Source organism: Polypterus senegalus, chromosome 13 (assembly GCF_016835505.1).
Source record: "Polypterus senegalus isolate Bchr_013 chromosome 13, ASM1683550v1, whole genome shotgun sequence".
NCBI lineage: Eukaryota > Metazoa > Chordata > Cladistia > Polypteriformes > Polypteridae > Polypterus > Polypterus senegalus.
Genome location: NC_053166.1, coordinates 88,943,675 through 88,961,411, shown reverse-complemented (window position 1 = coordinate 88,961,411; position 17,737 = coordinate 88,943,675).

Below are 17,737 nucleotides of genomic sequence, written 5' to 3'. Positions count from 1 at the left end.
TTTTAAATTTTTTTGTCGCTTGCCATGAAAGACCTGTGTGAAGCAAATGTAGCCACGCAACAATGACATTGTGCTAAGGACTCAGATGAAGAGACACAACATCGAAATAAAGCAATTGCCATGGCTCTGCAGGTGAAACACCTCAAAAATGGCTTGAAGTTTTCACTAAACACATTGTCTATCTGGAGGTATTTTCTCAAGACAAAGATTAATAGGACTCATATATCAGTGATACGACTAAGATATGGTATGGTCAGTGTCTTCTTATAAGAGTTAGTGGGGCAACAAGCACAGGTGGATCCATGTCGTCTGCACTGGGTAATTCTTAAGAGCTGATGCATCTCCAAGTTAACAAATATAGCAAAACTGCTAGAGCATCTTTGGGTTGTTTTTTGTCCCAAAGACCACACATAGATAATTAATTATAATTTGTATTTATTCAAATATCTTCATTGCAAAATGCTCTACATCCATTTTATCCAAACTGAGAATAAAGATCTGTTTTATTGTGAGCAAATGCAATGAAGAATATTTACAATATAAAGTTTCACACGTTTATTTAATCTATACTAAAATATTCTATTTTCATAATCTAACAAAGTGGAAAAGGTATTTTTTGTTCATTCTTGACAACATACCCATTATAAGTTTATTTTACAAAATTATACATACCCAAATAAGCAATGAACTAAGCAGTGAACTATGATGAACTATAAGCAATAAGCAATGAACTACTGTATATTACAAAAAAAAAAAATTAAACTAAACTAAGTTAAAATATAATAAATATAACAATAAATAGGCTAAAAAGGAAGTACACATATAAAAACTGTGCGATCCCTGTAGAACTTTTGCTTGACAAAAGACCATTTTGTTCCATGAAGGGTCCTTTGCATATGAAGTTGGTTCTTTGGGATTTAACAAGGCTCTTAATATCTAGAAAAAAACATAGTAAGCTTTAATGTATAGCAGACTACCTAGCAAGATACTGACTGGTCAAAAAATCTTAACTTAGTCTGAATGATTGTGGACAACAATAGTTCTTTTAAAATCAAGAACCATCAGGAATTTCAAAAATCTGTTATCATCTATTCATGGCTATTTATGCAACTTGTTATGGACCTAAATAAATCAAAGATCTTTCTGGATCCATCACATTGATGGTATGTTTGGGAACCAACAATAGTTCCCCAATGGCATCACTCTGAAGAACCAATATAGCACCTTTATTTTCAAAATTATAACTATGTAGAAAAAGTTAAACCAGAGGCCAAGGCAACACTAAAAATATCATCAGAAACACAGAGCAAAGACGCCAACTGTTGTTTTGATGCGAACATCTGGCAAATCAAGTAACTTTAAGTGCATCAGATGTCTGTTATAGTGAATCCAATAAAATGTCCCTATTACTGTAATGCTTAGACAGCACACAGTGTATGTACTGATAAGTATGAAGATCTATAGCAATGTAATTCAAAAGTAACCATACAGAAGTGTGGACGTGTATTATTGGATAGCATACACTATATATTAATATGTTTACAATAATTATTTAAACCTACACTCTTATTACATCAATGTTACTAGCCTTCAGAGCACTGAGAAAATGAAGGGATTTGAAGAATTTGTTCTTAACATAAAATTCTTTGAATTATTTCTGGGAGTACTGGTAGAGCTACTCCTTCAACATTATGATAAAATGTTCTACATATACAGTTTTTTTAGACTCTGTACCAGTACAGAGGATTGATACTTGCTTTTCATCAAATATCTAGAGGTGAACCATCCATTCATCCATTCATCATCAATTTTCCTAACCTGTTTATCAAGGGGCAGCGTCGCAGGGCAGCTGAATCCTAACCCAGCAATCATCAAGCACAAGGCAAGAACAACAGCTGAGCAGGGCATGGAGGTGAATCTTTGCTGGTAATAGTCGAGAGAAACAATAGGAGATCTCGTTGGTGCTGGCTGTTGGGAGGAAGCGACTAGAAGAGTATCGAATTCAGCTGGGAGCTGTCCAGCTCTTTCAGGAGCAGATGGCTGAAATATTGAGAAGCGACCACTAGAGGGTAGCATAGTTAATCAGAAAAGTGAGTTGAAGAGGATTTAGGACTAGAAAAGCCTAACGTCTTGTTTCAAAAGTACTTAGAGTGGCATCTGATCAGGCAGCTTTGATTCCTAAGTCCTCCAATGATAACAGTGAACAGTTTCTTCTGCTATGAATGCATCATATTTATATTTACTAGTTTATTGTAGAGTCTTTAACTTCTGTATTGTAACTTTGTTAACTCCATGAAGTTCTTTGCAGTGCTGTATGTTGTTAAATAAATCTGATTTTATTGCAACATTTTCAAGTAAAAGCTCCAGGAGAAGTGCATAAATATAAACATTAATAAATAAATTACATAACAGTATCACGGCACTTTTCTTTACCTCACTTAATGGTGCTGCAACAAGCTCAATCTGGATTTTATCTTGGAAGTATATTCAAACTCCCTCGATCGCCATATATCCCCTATGTAGTGCTGCAGATGCTTTACATTGAGATATAGTTTAATATCCCTGCCTTTAAATTTGTTCATTATTAAATCTCAAAACTTTGGTGGGCTGCCACCCTGCCCGGGGTTTGCTCCTGCCTTGTGCCCTGTGCTGGCTGGGATTGGCTCCAGCAGACCCCCGTGACCCTGTGTTAGGATATAGCGGGTTGGACAATGTCTGACTGATGACTGACAAATCTCAAAGACAAGGCAGGAACAAACCCCTGTTCTAAAGTTGATAGGTCAAGGCCATTTTGTCTAAAGCTGAAGACCTTTACCTGGTGTTTATATAAATAAAACTCTTTCCACATACTGTTGTGACAGGGGAGCCCCAAAGGCACAAATCCCTAAACACTTTCAAAAATTGTCCACCAGTGGGGGAAAATATTGTCAAAATCCTGACTAGAAACCAAAAAGCGCCTTGAAAAAACTTCATCAAATAAAAGTATTATTTTATTAAAAGACTCTAGATGAAGACTCTAGACTCTACAATAGATGAAGCTCCAAAGACCTCAAAGGAATTGCCAGAAAATGCAAGGCAATTACTGTAAACAAAGTTCAAATACAGAATCCAGAGGTGTTGTCAAAAACAGAGCACAGGTTCAAAAATCCATATACACAGTCCCAATGCAGAATCCAAAGATGTAGTCAAGAAACAGAGCACAGGTTCGAATTCTAAAAATCTTATAATCACAAGGCAATAGCAAAGGCACAGTAAATTCACAAGAAACTCTCCACTTCCTTGCATGTTTTAAATGAATCACCAGGAACTATGGAAGGCTCTTCCATTAATAGATTGGAGGGCAGTTCCTGGTGGTGATTGGCAGGACGGCCAGCCCTTGAGAAATCACCCACTAAATACATAGGATATAATCTATGCCAGTTCCATTTACAAATAAGCAAAAACAAAAATATATGTAATAAACAAAAGAAACATCTCTCTATTATAAAAAAAAATCTTCTCGGAAGACAATTTGATGTCCCGCAAGAGACACTTTAACGTCACGCGAGACAAGACAGTGAAACATTTAAAACAAGTTCACTGATATCTAAGCTAGCAATTGTTGGAATGCTTTTGGTAGACACACTTCATGCGCTCCTAGCTCTTAAAACAATGACAAGCGACAAGCAGAACATGCAGCTCACCAGCAGCAGCAAGCCAGCAGATAATCCGACCACTTCTGCTTAGCGTGCGCTCAGCACCCCCAGCCCAACCTTCTTCACAACGTGAGCGGGAGAGACGCAAAGTGGCAAAAGAACAGCTGCTGTACAGGCTTTTAAATGATCGACATGCAGCGCAACAAACAAAACACAGAGCTCGCCAGCACCAGCAGCAGCAAGCCAGCAGATGATCCGGCTGCTTCTACTTAGCATGCGTTTAGCCCCGCCCCTTCACAATGCGAGCGGTAGAGACACGAAATGGCAAAAGGACAGCTGCCGCACAGGCTTTTAAATGATCAACGTGCAGCACGATAAACAGAACACATAGCTTGCCAGCAGCAGCAGCAGCAAGGCAACATGATCCAACGGCATCTCCTTAGCGTGCGTTCAGCTGCTCCCCCTTCACAACGCGAGCATCGTTATATGTCCTGCAAGAAAGAGATTTAACCACGCTTGGGGCCGGAAATAAAGGACAAGTATTGTTTTTACAAAAATGTTAAAGTAAAAGTGAAAATAATGAATATGTAACAATTCCCATGAAAATAACAATCTCTTTAAATTGTATATCCGATAAAACAAACCTAGGGGTGGTTGAGCAAAACAAGCCCCCTAGTTAATACAAATAAATGATACAAAATTAGACAAAAAGAACAAGAAATATCACTGCGAACCCCAGCCAGGGAAGAAACATGACACATGCACTGTTATCCTCTGCTGTGTTTTTAGTTTTCTATAAATCATGCTGAGATTTTGTGATAAAATACTCTTCGTGAATGAGCAAATCAGCTAGGCCTGTTTGCATTGAAATGCTTTACAGCTATTCATTTAGCAATGAGCCCACCATTATACAGACAACAAATCTCCTCAGTAATACATTTTTCTGCATTATCGAAGTAACTATCTGGCCATGAAATTTTCCTTTGATTGATAGATGAGGGCCTCACAGATGGTAAAGAGTTTAGAGCATTCCATACTTATAGTTGTAACCTTAGAGCCATAAATGCTGCTTTGCTTACTATCCCAAGAATAAGACATTAAAGAAATGGTGAGACTGCCTTTACCATCTATGTGTTACACCCTTCCATGTCTGGAAAATGGAAGAATACTAACAGAAACCCTGATGCGTGGCTCATTCTGCAGAAGCTTTATTAGGAATCGAACAATACATATACACATTCAATATTGAAAATAATGTCATGAAATAATTATTCAATTCTCTTAACATTAATATTAAAATAAATTTAATTTTCTGCCTTTACTGTCTTCCATTATTAGTTAATTCTATACTTTGCACAATAAACCACATCTCCACAAGTTAAGACATTTACAAATTCGATTACTGGCAACTCATCAGTGATAAATCATTGCTGATCTTAGTACGCTATTGCATCATTTCACTGCATGGAGTATTCTAGTGTAGTACAATTAAGGTAACAGAAATGTAGTATTTACATGTTTTATTTACTTTTGGTAATTTATAGTAACAAAACTAAATAATAAATGCTAAAGAATTAACATGATATTGAATGAACAACATAAAAAGTTTTGATCGATGAACATAATACTGTGCGTATATTGCATGCTTTTCACATTAAAGAGTGCATTTAACTGTTTTCGCATTATTAAACTAATAATATGGTATTTCATAGATATATGAAAGTTTCAAAATCTTTTTCGAAATATGTACAATATACTATGACCATTTCTGTGTTTATTTGATTACTACATTAACTGTTTTTATACCTGGAATATGAAGAATAATAACAGAAAATCTGACTTATGGTTCTATCAGGAATGAGTCACCGTGTCAAGAACTTTTGTTGCTCCTTTTTGATAACCAAAAATATTCAAACGAGCAGATGATGTTGCTGAGGCCAAGCCAATACAGAACCGAACAATTGATCAATAGCTTAAGGTACAATATTCTTGAACTCAAAAATTCCCTTTTCCATGTACATCTTAGTAAGTTAATCACAGAGCACAGTATGAACTTACTGAATTAAAAGAATGTTTGCTAGGACTGAGCAAAATATATCCATTAAATATGCTCTAAAATATGGAATAATCTAAAGAAATATGTGATGCCAACAGAGTAGAATTGTTTAAATCACGTCTTAATAGCTTAGTTTTAAATCTGGCTGTTTCTTAAATGTGTAGCTAATCTAATTGTTTGTCTGTTGTTGTTCTCTACTTAGTATCAGGTAGTGGCCCTGAACCATCACCTTTCTGGACAAAATTCCCTGAGGCTGATGGAAGGAAGAGCAACACTGTAGTCCTGTCCTTGATGACATCTGCATTGGCTGACTCCTTTCTTTTTTTGTAATTAAATTGATGTTTATTTTCCATCAACAAAAAATGAACAGTCAAATGTTTCCAATAACAAATGTGCAAATAAATCCAAAACAATACATACTTGTAATACCTCATAGAAAAAAAAATATTTAAACAAAATCATATCCTTGACCCCCCCGGGACTCTGGATTATTATCTATAGATATATAATATTGTGAGAGATACTTGACAGCAAATGTGCAGAAATGAAAAAGAAAAGAGATGCTATATATAGGCTTTTAGTGCATCAGCGGGCCACCTGCACAGGTTGATAGATTTAGATGAAGCATTATTATTTCTAACAGTGAACATTTCTAAATGGATCAAATTAAAAAATGAAACAAACCAGTGCTGAGCAGTCATCAATTCAGGGGATTTCCATCTAGTAGCAATAATGATTTTGGCAGCTATGGTACCTAATAAGTACAGTCATCAGCAAGGAGAAAGACTGAATAAAGAATGGGAATTTTACAGTTTAATATACAGGAAAGGAAATGGGCTTCTGCAGACAAGAAGGCAAAGACACCTGGACAAAAAACTCCCAGAAAACGTGAAACAAAGTACCAGGGAGATCTTGAAAGCAGGAATGACATAATGAATCCGATACCAAGCCCAGTTTGTGTCGCTTCTTGGAGTAAGGAATGTTCTATGAATAATTTGAAGTTGTGAAAACTGATAGTTTGGATTTATGGAAAACAGACATACATTCTTAAATACAGTGTTCCAACATACGTTTCTTTTTGTAATGGGATACGTCTCTAGTCCACTCGTAAGTGACAATAACAAGTTTACTGGTTCCCTTTGTTATTCAACTTTCTTGCATCTTAGGTATATGATAGAAAGCCTAGGAGGTCCTGGGGGGGCTTTTGGTTGAGGAACCCCAGGGATTTTCCTCCACTTGATTTTTTCTCTCTCCACTGATCATCTAACCCTTAGTATAATTAGTTTATTTAATTAATGTTTTTCTTTGTTTCCACTGAATAACATTTTTAAAGCACCTTGGATAATATTTTGCATTGAAAGTGCTTGATAGATAAATGTTGTTAGTGAGTTTACAAACTACTCTAGTAACTCAGTTTTTGTTGTGTTTATTAGACTCTATGTGAAATGAGCTAAATAAAAAAAATTATTATGTCATTGTAGAGTTTGAAAAGCACATGAAGCTGGGCATAGATAAAATGTTTTATTGATTGCCTCATCCAAGGTTGGTTCCTTCCATGCACCCAAAAATTTCAGGATGGGCTATGAGCTTCTTTGAGTCTGCAGGGTTGTTTGTTTGGGTTTGTTAAATGGGTGAATGCTTTGTTGATAGACTGGTATGATGGCAATGCTGTATCATCACTCCAGAGTTCAATTAAAAGTTTGGTCACCTTTGCATGAAGTGCATATATGATATGTTGATCAGCTTATGTCTCCTCTGAGTGATGTTATGTTTCAGCCAGGCCATTCCTGTGTTATGTTTGTCTTGACATATTATTCTTCATATGTTCATAGAAATTATACAGTTTTTGTTAATTTTGCATTGCTTTCTTAAAAGTTTGTTTCTATGTATTTTGTACAGTTCTCACGTTTCTCTTATGACCCTTCACTTTATGAGTAGAAGCCTCAAGAGGCAGGGCTACTCTGATGTCATTGCTAAAGAACCACCCTCAGCCTTTATATTCCAAAGTTGACAGTGGATCCTTCAGTGGCTTATTGGCATTCTTTGAGTGCATTTCATTTTAAATAGTGGATTTTCTGGTTCTTGGATATTTTTGCTTCTGTCCTTGGGTTTTGATCTTTGGATTGCATATTGGGATTTGTTCATCTTGGACTGACCTTTCAGGAAAGCCCCGTTTTGCCTTTTTGTTATTTTTTTGTCCTTTTATGTTATTTCTAAATAAATTCTGACACTTGGTTGGCTGTATCCATTCTAGCAAAAGATTTCAATGGCTTCTTTCCCTAAAAGGGCATTTTTGTGTATTTTGTAGTTTTTGAAAGATAAAAGAGATTGTTCAGAAATTTGAAAGTCAGTTTCTTATTTTAGGCTTTAGTAGGCCGAAGCCTCTCTGTAGAGTAGAGAGGTTAGACTGTCTAGGGTGGGATTTATTCTAGGTAGGCAGGGAAGGCCTGGCCTGGCTTGTGGAGCCTATGGGAGGCACTGCAACTGGTGGTGTGTACAAAGGGCAGGGACTTATTCTTGCATGCCTGTGACCTACACTTAAAGGAAATTCCTTGTTAGTGGGAAACAATTGCAAGCCCTGGTTCACATCATGAATTGGGCTGAATTTCTTAACCATGTCTCTATGTGCCATTTAGACAAATGCTGATCAATTCATTTTAGTGAGCATGCAGCCCAGGGTATCACAGACCTGTTACTGCTGTTAATATCTCACGTGTCACTGCTGTGCAAAAGGAAATTTTTTTTCTATTGCACATGACTATGAGTTGACTGGATGTTGTGAGATTGTTTACACTTTTATAATGGTGGATAAGCAAATCTGTGGGAACGGAATCCATGAATCATGAGGATTTACAGAATATACTTATTTACATACATATATATATCTTGTGATGGGTGGCCATGGCCATTACCCGGCCGAAATGCCAGCTGAATGGAAGGACTTGGGGAGAGAATATCCAAGGGCTCTACCTTCCTTGGGACACTAGAGGGCAGGCCTCCTCGGTGGCTGTGGCACACTGCAGGGCACACTGGGAGTTGGAGTTTGGTACAGCTCTGTTGGGTTCCGCAGGGTCCGCCAGGGGAAGCTGCAGAACCCTACATTGAACTTCCATCACACCTAGGAGTGATTCCAGGTTAACGCTGATGAGCCACCTGGTGCACTCCCAGGAGTAGAATAAAAGGAGCTACCTCACTCCTCACTGTATTCAGGGAGCCAGAGTTGGGAGGAGGAAGATGAAGCTTGCCAGAGAGGGAGAGGGACAGGGAGAGGGAGCAGAAGAAATGAAAGTGACCCAAGGAAAAAGGAAGGGATTGTATCTCATATACCTTGGTGCTGTACTGTGCTGTGCTGTGCTCTGGGAAGAGAGGAAAAAGTGTTTCCCCAGCTCTGAAAAAAAATGAGTGGTGTGCTGCACTTGTTACAATATTGTTAACTTGTTAACAATATTAACATTACAAACTAGTTACATTATTTTAAACATGATGGAGGAGAGGCATTTTAGTGTATAAGTAATTCATTCCATTTAGTCTTTCTTCTTAATACTTTTTCAATTTTCCTGTCATCAGGCGCTTCTTTTATCTGAAGTTATTACTGGAATAAGATTAACTAACTTAAAATTAAGCCTTTTACATTTTTAATTATCACTAGTAAAATTTCCCTAAGCTATGGGTATCCTTTTGGTTTTGGCCACTGGTTGCATTTGAAAACAGCATAACTGTCTGTTTTAAAATCCTTAAAATTTTATTTACTCATATCTGACTTATTCTATCGTTATTAAAAATGCAGATGAAATATTTAGCTATTCCATCTTCATTGTAATTGCTTTTCTGTATCAGACTATGTGAAACAAAAGCAGTTACACTTAAAGTTTAATGGTATTTTCTTAGTTCCATTACTTTTACAAATTTCCCTTTAACGTTTGTATCCCTATTTGTAGTTTCCACTGTTTACTGTGTTTTGCTCTTTTGTGTTAATTTCTTGTAGTGATTTCCATCCATCCATTATCCAACCTGCTATATCCTAACACAGGGTCACGAGGGGTCTGCTGGAGTCAATCCCAGGCAACACAGGACGCAAGGCAGGAACAAATCCCAGGCAGGGTGCCAGCCCACTGCAGGGCACACACACCAAGCACACACTAGGGACAATTTAGGATTGCCAATGCACCTAACCTGCATGTCTTTGGACTGTGGGAGGAAACTGGAGCACCTGGAGGAAACCCACGCAGGGGAGAACATGCAAACTCCACGCAGGAAGGACCCGGGAAGCAAACCCAGGTCTCCTTACTGCATGGCAGCAGCACTACCACTGTGGCACCGTGCTGCCCTCTTGTAGTGATTTCTTCAAGTAATTTTATTGTATATTAGTTTGTCCATTTAGGACATTTGCTTTGTGTGTCAATTATTTTTTGTAACACACAATTGTTACTGATGATGGTTGGAGCTGCTGTGTTATGCTGCTATATTAATGCTTTACGGATTCCTGAGTTCATATCTTTAGAGTATGTTTGGTTTTTATTTTCAATGCCTGCATTGTTAGGATTTTCCTTAGTTTGAAAGGCAAGAAGGCCACAACCTAATTAGCCCAACTGCAAATTCCTCTTTACAGAAAAAAGCTAAAACCAAAACCTGAACACTAAGCTAAATTAATAAAGCTTAAACTAAAAATCTACTATTCTTGACTTTAAACTTGGACAGATAAATCTTTAACAATTAACAGCAAATCCGGGCAAGAACAATTTCAGAAACAAGACAGAAATCATAAGCAAGAGGATAACCATAAGTAAAAAAAAAAACTGTAATCATAAGACAAGACTGAGAAGGAAGAAACCTAATCCTCGGAGGTGTATGTGCCTTCTCTAGAGTGAACTCAAAGTTAGATCATCTCCCTTAGGCAGTGCTTGTCACTTTATTTATTTGAAGTCCTTGAAATGACTGCTAAGTCGTTTCTGATTGCACCTAAAGTGCAATAAACCATTTAGGCCAAGCCAATGTTAGGAAGATTTTTACAGCATTAAAAAAGAACAGAGACAACAAGAAACCAAGGCAAGGTCTGAGCTGGAACAAGACATGAATTAGTTATTTTCTGGTTTTCCTCCCACATCACAGTGATGTGCATGTTATTTTAGTATATGACTTTAAATTAGCCCTGTGTTTGTGCACTGTGATGGATATGCTTCCCACCCAGGACTGCCATCTACCTTCTGCCTCATCCTGCCAAGACAGGCTGGACTGAACTAATAATGGATGGTTGCTCTAAAGCTGTCTCCTACTCTGATTTAAAAGTATAACTGCTCTTGATTTTACATCCTGCAATTTGTAGGTTTTATTTCATTACCCAAAGATCTGCCTTTCATAAATCATATATGACTTGGTTGATTATTATTAAAGACTGTGTTGGGCTTTGTCCATATCTTTATCGCTTACGCTCAGTTGATCCACAGCTAAGTTTGTCTTTGTTTTCAGTAAACATGATGTCTACACAGGCGTCACCTCCTGTAGCAATTGTAACAATGTGAATGAGTAATTACCATATGATGGGAACATTTCAAGTTCTTCTTTCCTTTCAGCAGGGGAATTTCCAAGTCAATGTTTAGGAAGTTACAAACTGCAATAATAACCACATCTTTTTATGCATATGCACAGTATTTTAATACAAAAAGTTCTTGTTTGAAAAATCAGTGCTCTATAATTACAAAGTCTCAGGTTGTCTCATTACATGCACATCTCTGGTCTTCTCTTATCATAAAATATTATTTTTAACATTTCCTTTAATGCTAGTTTCTTTCTTATCTTGCAATCATTTCCGAAAGATGTAAAGCTACTGATATTTTATTTATGCCTATATGGTGGCGTAGTGGGTAGTGCTGCTGCCTCGCAGTTAGGAGACCTGGGTTCGCTTCCCAGGTCCTACCTGCGTGTAGTTTGCATGTCTGTATGGGTTTTCTCTGGGTACTCCAGTTTCCTCCCACAGTCCAAAGACATGCAGGTTAGGTGCATTGGCGATTCTAAATTGTGCTGGGTGTGTGTGTGCCCTGCCCAGGGTTTGTTTCCTTCCTTGTGCCCTGTGTTGGATGGGATTGGCTCCGGCAGACCCCCGTGACCCTGTAATTAGAATATAGCGGGTTGGATAATGGGGTTGGATAATGGATGGATGGATGTTTATTGTTATTCTAACAAAATCTTAATCAGAAGATAATGGGTTGTTACTTGCACTTACAACCTTTGAAATTTAAAGGAAAGACAGCAATAAAATCTATGTTTTGCTTGTAAAATTAAACAAACCATCCATCACGAATACCCAACTGCAACTGGCACACACCATACTATATATAAATAATAATGGTCAGGGCATTGTATTCCATAAGTATTCAAAGTTCATTAGATGTTCATGCTCTGTGTTTACATGGTTCACTTCCATACACCAACTCATTTTTCTAATCAGTAACATTTAATTTTAGGATTGCAGGAAACTGGAGTCAGTCCCAGCAGGAATCAATGGGGCACCTGTCCATCCCATATCATTACTCCCTGATAGTTCTCCCTCATGCTTGTCAGCAGCTAGTTTTGGTGTATCTCAGTGCTATGTGCTCACTCCCAGTTCTGGTTTTCCTTTATGTACTGTTATTACAGTATGTGAGGTAATTTTTGAACATTATTAGTAATTAATGTACAGAAAGTACTTGTTCCCTTTTGATCTGTATTTCTTTCTACCGCTATTGTATTGTAAAACCATGATGATTCAAAACCCAGGGAAATAGCTGATGACTGAAAATTGATAGTAAAATAAATTGTGCACTAATGTGTCAAAAATAATTGATGCCTGAAAATTGATAGTAAAATAAATCGTGCACTAATGTGTCTAATATATTTGTATTTACTTTGATAATACTCAATATTTTTCTTAACGGTCAGCAGTCTACTTCTGTTTACCACAAACAGCATGCCATTTCACTGAGTGTCAGTAGATGTCGCTCTACTGTTGAATTCAAACTACTGTATAACACACATAACATGCCATGTCATAACATTCTCCTACCCACTTAATCCTCTAGTAACTGCTCATTAACTATTTGTTTGGAATCCTTGGAGTGGAGTGAAATGATAATTTCGACTGCACAATTATTACATTGTTTAACACGTTTTGTTATGTGAACAGTTTGTCAGTGTGCCATTGCATTTCTGTTTGATTTTCAATATTTAGTTATTGTTTATACAGATACAGTATTTACAAAAAAGACTCTATTTCATCATTTTCTGATTTTTGTAAAAATGAATACTTTACGGTTAGCCTTTCAACTGATACAAAATTAACCTAATAATTCCCAAGTGCAGATTATTATGTTTCCATGGATTATTCAGCTATTCTATTATGTATTAAGGTGTCATTAACTAATATTATGTTATATTTCGCATATTGTGGATGTTTTAAAACTGAATGTTTGGCTTTGTTATTATAACAAAAACCAACACTAAAAGAATGCATATTTTTATGCTGGGTGGTGGGGTGGAGATAAGTCTCTCTATTTGATAGTCTGCAGGATGGGCAGACACCCTTTGACAAGGTGTAGCAACTGCTTAGTCCCCACAATCAGGGTCATGTAAAACCATTGGTGAATGGAGTGGATGGTCATATGAGCAGCTGGCACATACCACAAGTTCTCGATCTGCAACCATCAATGCCAGGCATTCAGTCCTTGATGAATATTGGCAATGGCTGGAGTCTTTCATCTTGTGAAGATACTGTCAAGAAGAAGGAGGCATGGACAAACCACTTCTGTAAAGAAATTTGTGCCAAGAAACATTATGGTTCTAGACAGAGAAAAGAATAAAAATTACATTCTGAAAAGAATGTTTCCTTCAAGCAAATGCCCCTTATTTGAAAGGGACATGTGGAGTGTGGCAGGTGAGACTACTGTTTGAATCAAAGACACCAAAGACACCATCAAAATAGCCACGGTGAATGTAAGAACTCTTTATAAAACTATAAAACTGAAGAATGCAAAGAAAGAAATTTATTGATTTATAGGATTGTATGAGACAAGGTGTAAAGAAATGGGATGTTTTGTTTCTGAAGAATGAGAAATGATTTATTCAGCTGGTGATTAACTTGAATATGGGAATAAAACTAGATAGTAAGAGAAGCAAAAACCTAATGGGATGCTGGGAGAGAATATTGTTGGTGAAACGTCAAGTGTAACATATGAACATTTCAATAATATTAATGAATGCACTAATAGCCAATTTCAGCCGAGAACACATAGAACAGTTCTTCAAATATTGTGAAATCTTTATTGTGGTAAGTGAATATGAATACTAAGGTGGGACAACAAGAAGGACAAATCTTTGGCATATTTGAATCTGAAGCCATGAACAAGAGAGATGAGAGATTAATAGAGTAGTGTTGTACAAATGGCCAATGTAAGAGGAGAACGAAAATCCTGACTGGGAAGGAAGATGGTTCATTAGTCAGACGGGAGGTGAGAGGAAAAAGACAGATGAACTAGCCAGCTGGACAAGAAAATAACTTTGTACCCAACCGGTATAAATTAACGGATGGATCAGCAATGGCCAGGATTAGGGAGTAGTTCCATTCCCCACACGCCAGGGGGCAGTGGTCCTCACATGGAAACCCAGTCGGTATACCTGCAGGGTTGCTTGGGATATGGACTCCGGAAATCCAGCCCTACATGTCAATAGGGGGTGCTCTCTGGGGAGGACCTCCCTACTTTTTTAAGGCACAAGAGTGTTTCCCAGAAGATATTTGGTGCCAAGCACTCCTGGGTCCGGCATAAAAGAAAGACTGCTGCCTCATAACATTGAGGTGAAGTCGGGAGGGAGTGGGCAACATTCAGCAGAGGTGTTGTTTTGTGGCGGATTATTGGAAATAGGATTCTGGGAAGTGCTTGGTGTGAATAAAAACCCTATATTTTGTTCTAAAACGTCTGGTGCTTTACTGTGTCTTAGGTTTGGGGGTCTCTGTGCAACAGTTCAAGGCAAATCCTGGGGCAGACTATGTGGGTAACAAAGCTCCAGTGATATTCAAGTTGAAATAAAGCTAGATCGATAATAATGATGTAGACCTGGCTTGGCTGAATGATCCGTACAGAAAGATTAAATTCATTGTAGCAGTAAAGAACAGTTTTGAAGTTCTGACAATAGAGGATATACCAATTTGGCTGAAGTATGAAAATGGGATGGTGGTAGTGTTTAATGAGACAAAAAAAAAAAGAAAACAGAAGAAGAAAAGGTGGATGACAAATGAAATTATGGATCTTATGAAGGAAAGCCAAAAAAGAATTAAACCAAATAAGACTGACAAGCACAAAATTTTGAATAAAGAAATGAAGAAAAAGATAAAGCACAATGGATAAATGGACAATGTGAGGAGATAGAGAAACTAAAGAATTCTGATGATATGTACAGAAAGATGAAGAATCTCATGGGTGCAAATTCTTGCATAAAAGAACAAGGCATTTGCATCAGATGACATTAATATTGAATTGATTCCAGCATTGGACGATTTTAGGGAAATGAAAGTTTCACAGATTTGTTGAATGAAATATATAACAGCAGAATAAAACTTGAGAAAATGAGTGTCAATGTTTATTGCACTGCATGAAAAAGCCTTAAGCATTTCAGCGTGAATTACACTGTATGATTAGTTTAATGAGTCACGTTGTGAAAGTCCTACTATGAATGATCTTGATGAGAGCAAGGAAAAACATGAAACCAGAAACAGAATGGGAGCAATGTGGCTTCCTTGAAGATAATGGAGTGTAAAATGCAGTCTGCATTCTTAGAGTGATTTGTAAACACACCATAGAGGACCAGAGAGACTGTTAAATATGCTCCATTGATCATACTAAAGCTAAAAGGGCAACTTTTGTTTCTTTAATTTCTTTTAAGCAGGCTGCCTTTTCTGTTCAAAATTGTATTTTTGCTTTGATATATTTGGAATTCACCTTTATTTTCTATAAATAACTTACGTTAAGAGGTATTGTTTTATGTGAGCGTCATGTTTTGGAATTCCCATGATGCCATTTTCTTTTTTCAGCTTGTGAGACTCACTGGGTAGCAGTTGCTAGGATGTGGTTCCTGGTTGCTGTGCTCTGTAAGTAGCATCATGGAATGTCACTAGAGCGGTGCTGTTTAAGCCATGATTATTTAATCAGTAATTGCAGATACTTCTTAAATCCTTTACTGTGCTTGTATTTTCTAAAAAACTATGGTTTACAAATATTGAAATCTGTTTTCTGACTTTGATTTTGGTTTAGCGGTTAGGCTTAGTGTTGAATAGGTGTACAGATATCACAATTTGCGGATGCTTTGCAGCTGGTGTTGCATAACACAATCTTCAAAAAGGAAAAGAACAAGTTGTTTGCCTACTAATACAGAGAAGCAAGAAACACTAATGGCTATATTCTGATGAGATGAAAAGATTTCAATGAAGTTGTGTGTTCAATAGCACACTCCACTACTAGGAAACTTCAAACTGAGGAATAGTCAAACACCACAAAATCACTTGAAGAATAAGAATATCAGAAAAGAGTTCAAAAATGTTTCATCAATCAGTGGGAACACCAACAATACAGATGGTAAATAAGAAAAAGTTATACCTGAGGAATATACTAGAGGAAGAATAAAAGGACCATCGAGACAACAAACTGCATAGTGGTGTAATGATAAAAAACAAGCATACAGGGGGTCCTCAGGTTACGACACAGTTCCGTTCCTACAACAGTGATGTAACCCGAATTTTGGTGTAAGTCGAAACACACTCTAGCCTAAGTCACTTACCAATCTTAACACATTTGCAAAATCATAATCTAGAACATAAAAACACAAAATCTAAGCCTGAGAAAAAGAAAAGGACATAAATATACTGTACTGCACACTGTACTGTAGTAACAGAAAAAATGAGTGTAAAAAAATACTTACCTTTATTCCTTCTCATGTCTCAATTTTTTAAAGTTTTTATGGTAGTGAGTGTTGTAAACTCAAAACGTTGTAACCCGAGGACCCCCTGTATAGGATTTGGTGCAAAAGCAAGGCAGATCGTGATAAACAAACATATGTGGAAGCTAAAAGAAAAGTTAAACTGCCAGTAATATTGGCCAAACAAGTCAAGCAAACAGAACTTGTACAACAAGGAAGGTCAATACAAAGTATTCAGAATAGTGAAGCAAATGAGCAAGCAAAGACAAAGCATTACTTGAAGAATGGAACTGGAAATGTCATTATCGATACTGCAGAGTTGTCAAGGGACCTACTGCTCAAACTAGTACCATGGAAGTGGAGAAAGCTTTGAAATCAATGAAACTGAACAAGTCTAGAGCTTCGACTGATGTAGTCATTAAAATGATGTGGGAGGATCATGGAGTGGGAGGGGAATGGCTGACCGATCTTTGTAACACAAACTAAAGTGCTAGAAGACTGTAGAAGTATATTTCTACCAGTATACAAGAAGAAGAGAGATCCTATTAGCTATGGGCTATATAAAGTGGACAGGCTCTTAGAATATGGAATGAGGTAGTTGAACAGGTTGATGTGCAAAGAGCTAGAGGAATAATAAGCATAGATGAAATGCAGCTTGGCTTGATGCAATTTTGATTGTGAGGCAGTTTCAGGAATATGTAGAGAAATGCAAACAATATTTTTGGGTTTGTAGTTTTAGAGAAAGCATTTGACCATATCCCAAGAAAAGTCATGAAATGGGCAATGTGGTATATGGAGGTGGGGGAATGGCTTATAAAAGTGGTCATGTCCATGTGTGATGGTGGTGAAACATCCGTCCATATGGTGTATAAAGACAGCAAGAGCTTTAGCGAGAAAGTGGGAGTACATCAAGGTTTAGTCCAAAGCCTTGTACTGGTTGCCATATTAATGGAAGCAGTAACTACAGAAATATGACTAGGACTACAAATGAAACTACTATATGCAGATGATTTAGCTTTAGTTGCTGACAATGAGTAAATGGAAAAACAGATTGTGCAAAATGAGATTAAAAACTACAGTATTTAGGATAGGTGCCAAACAAGGACCC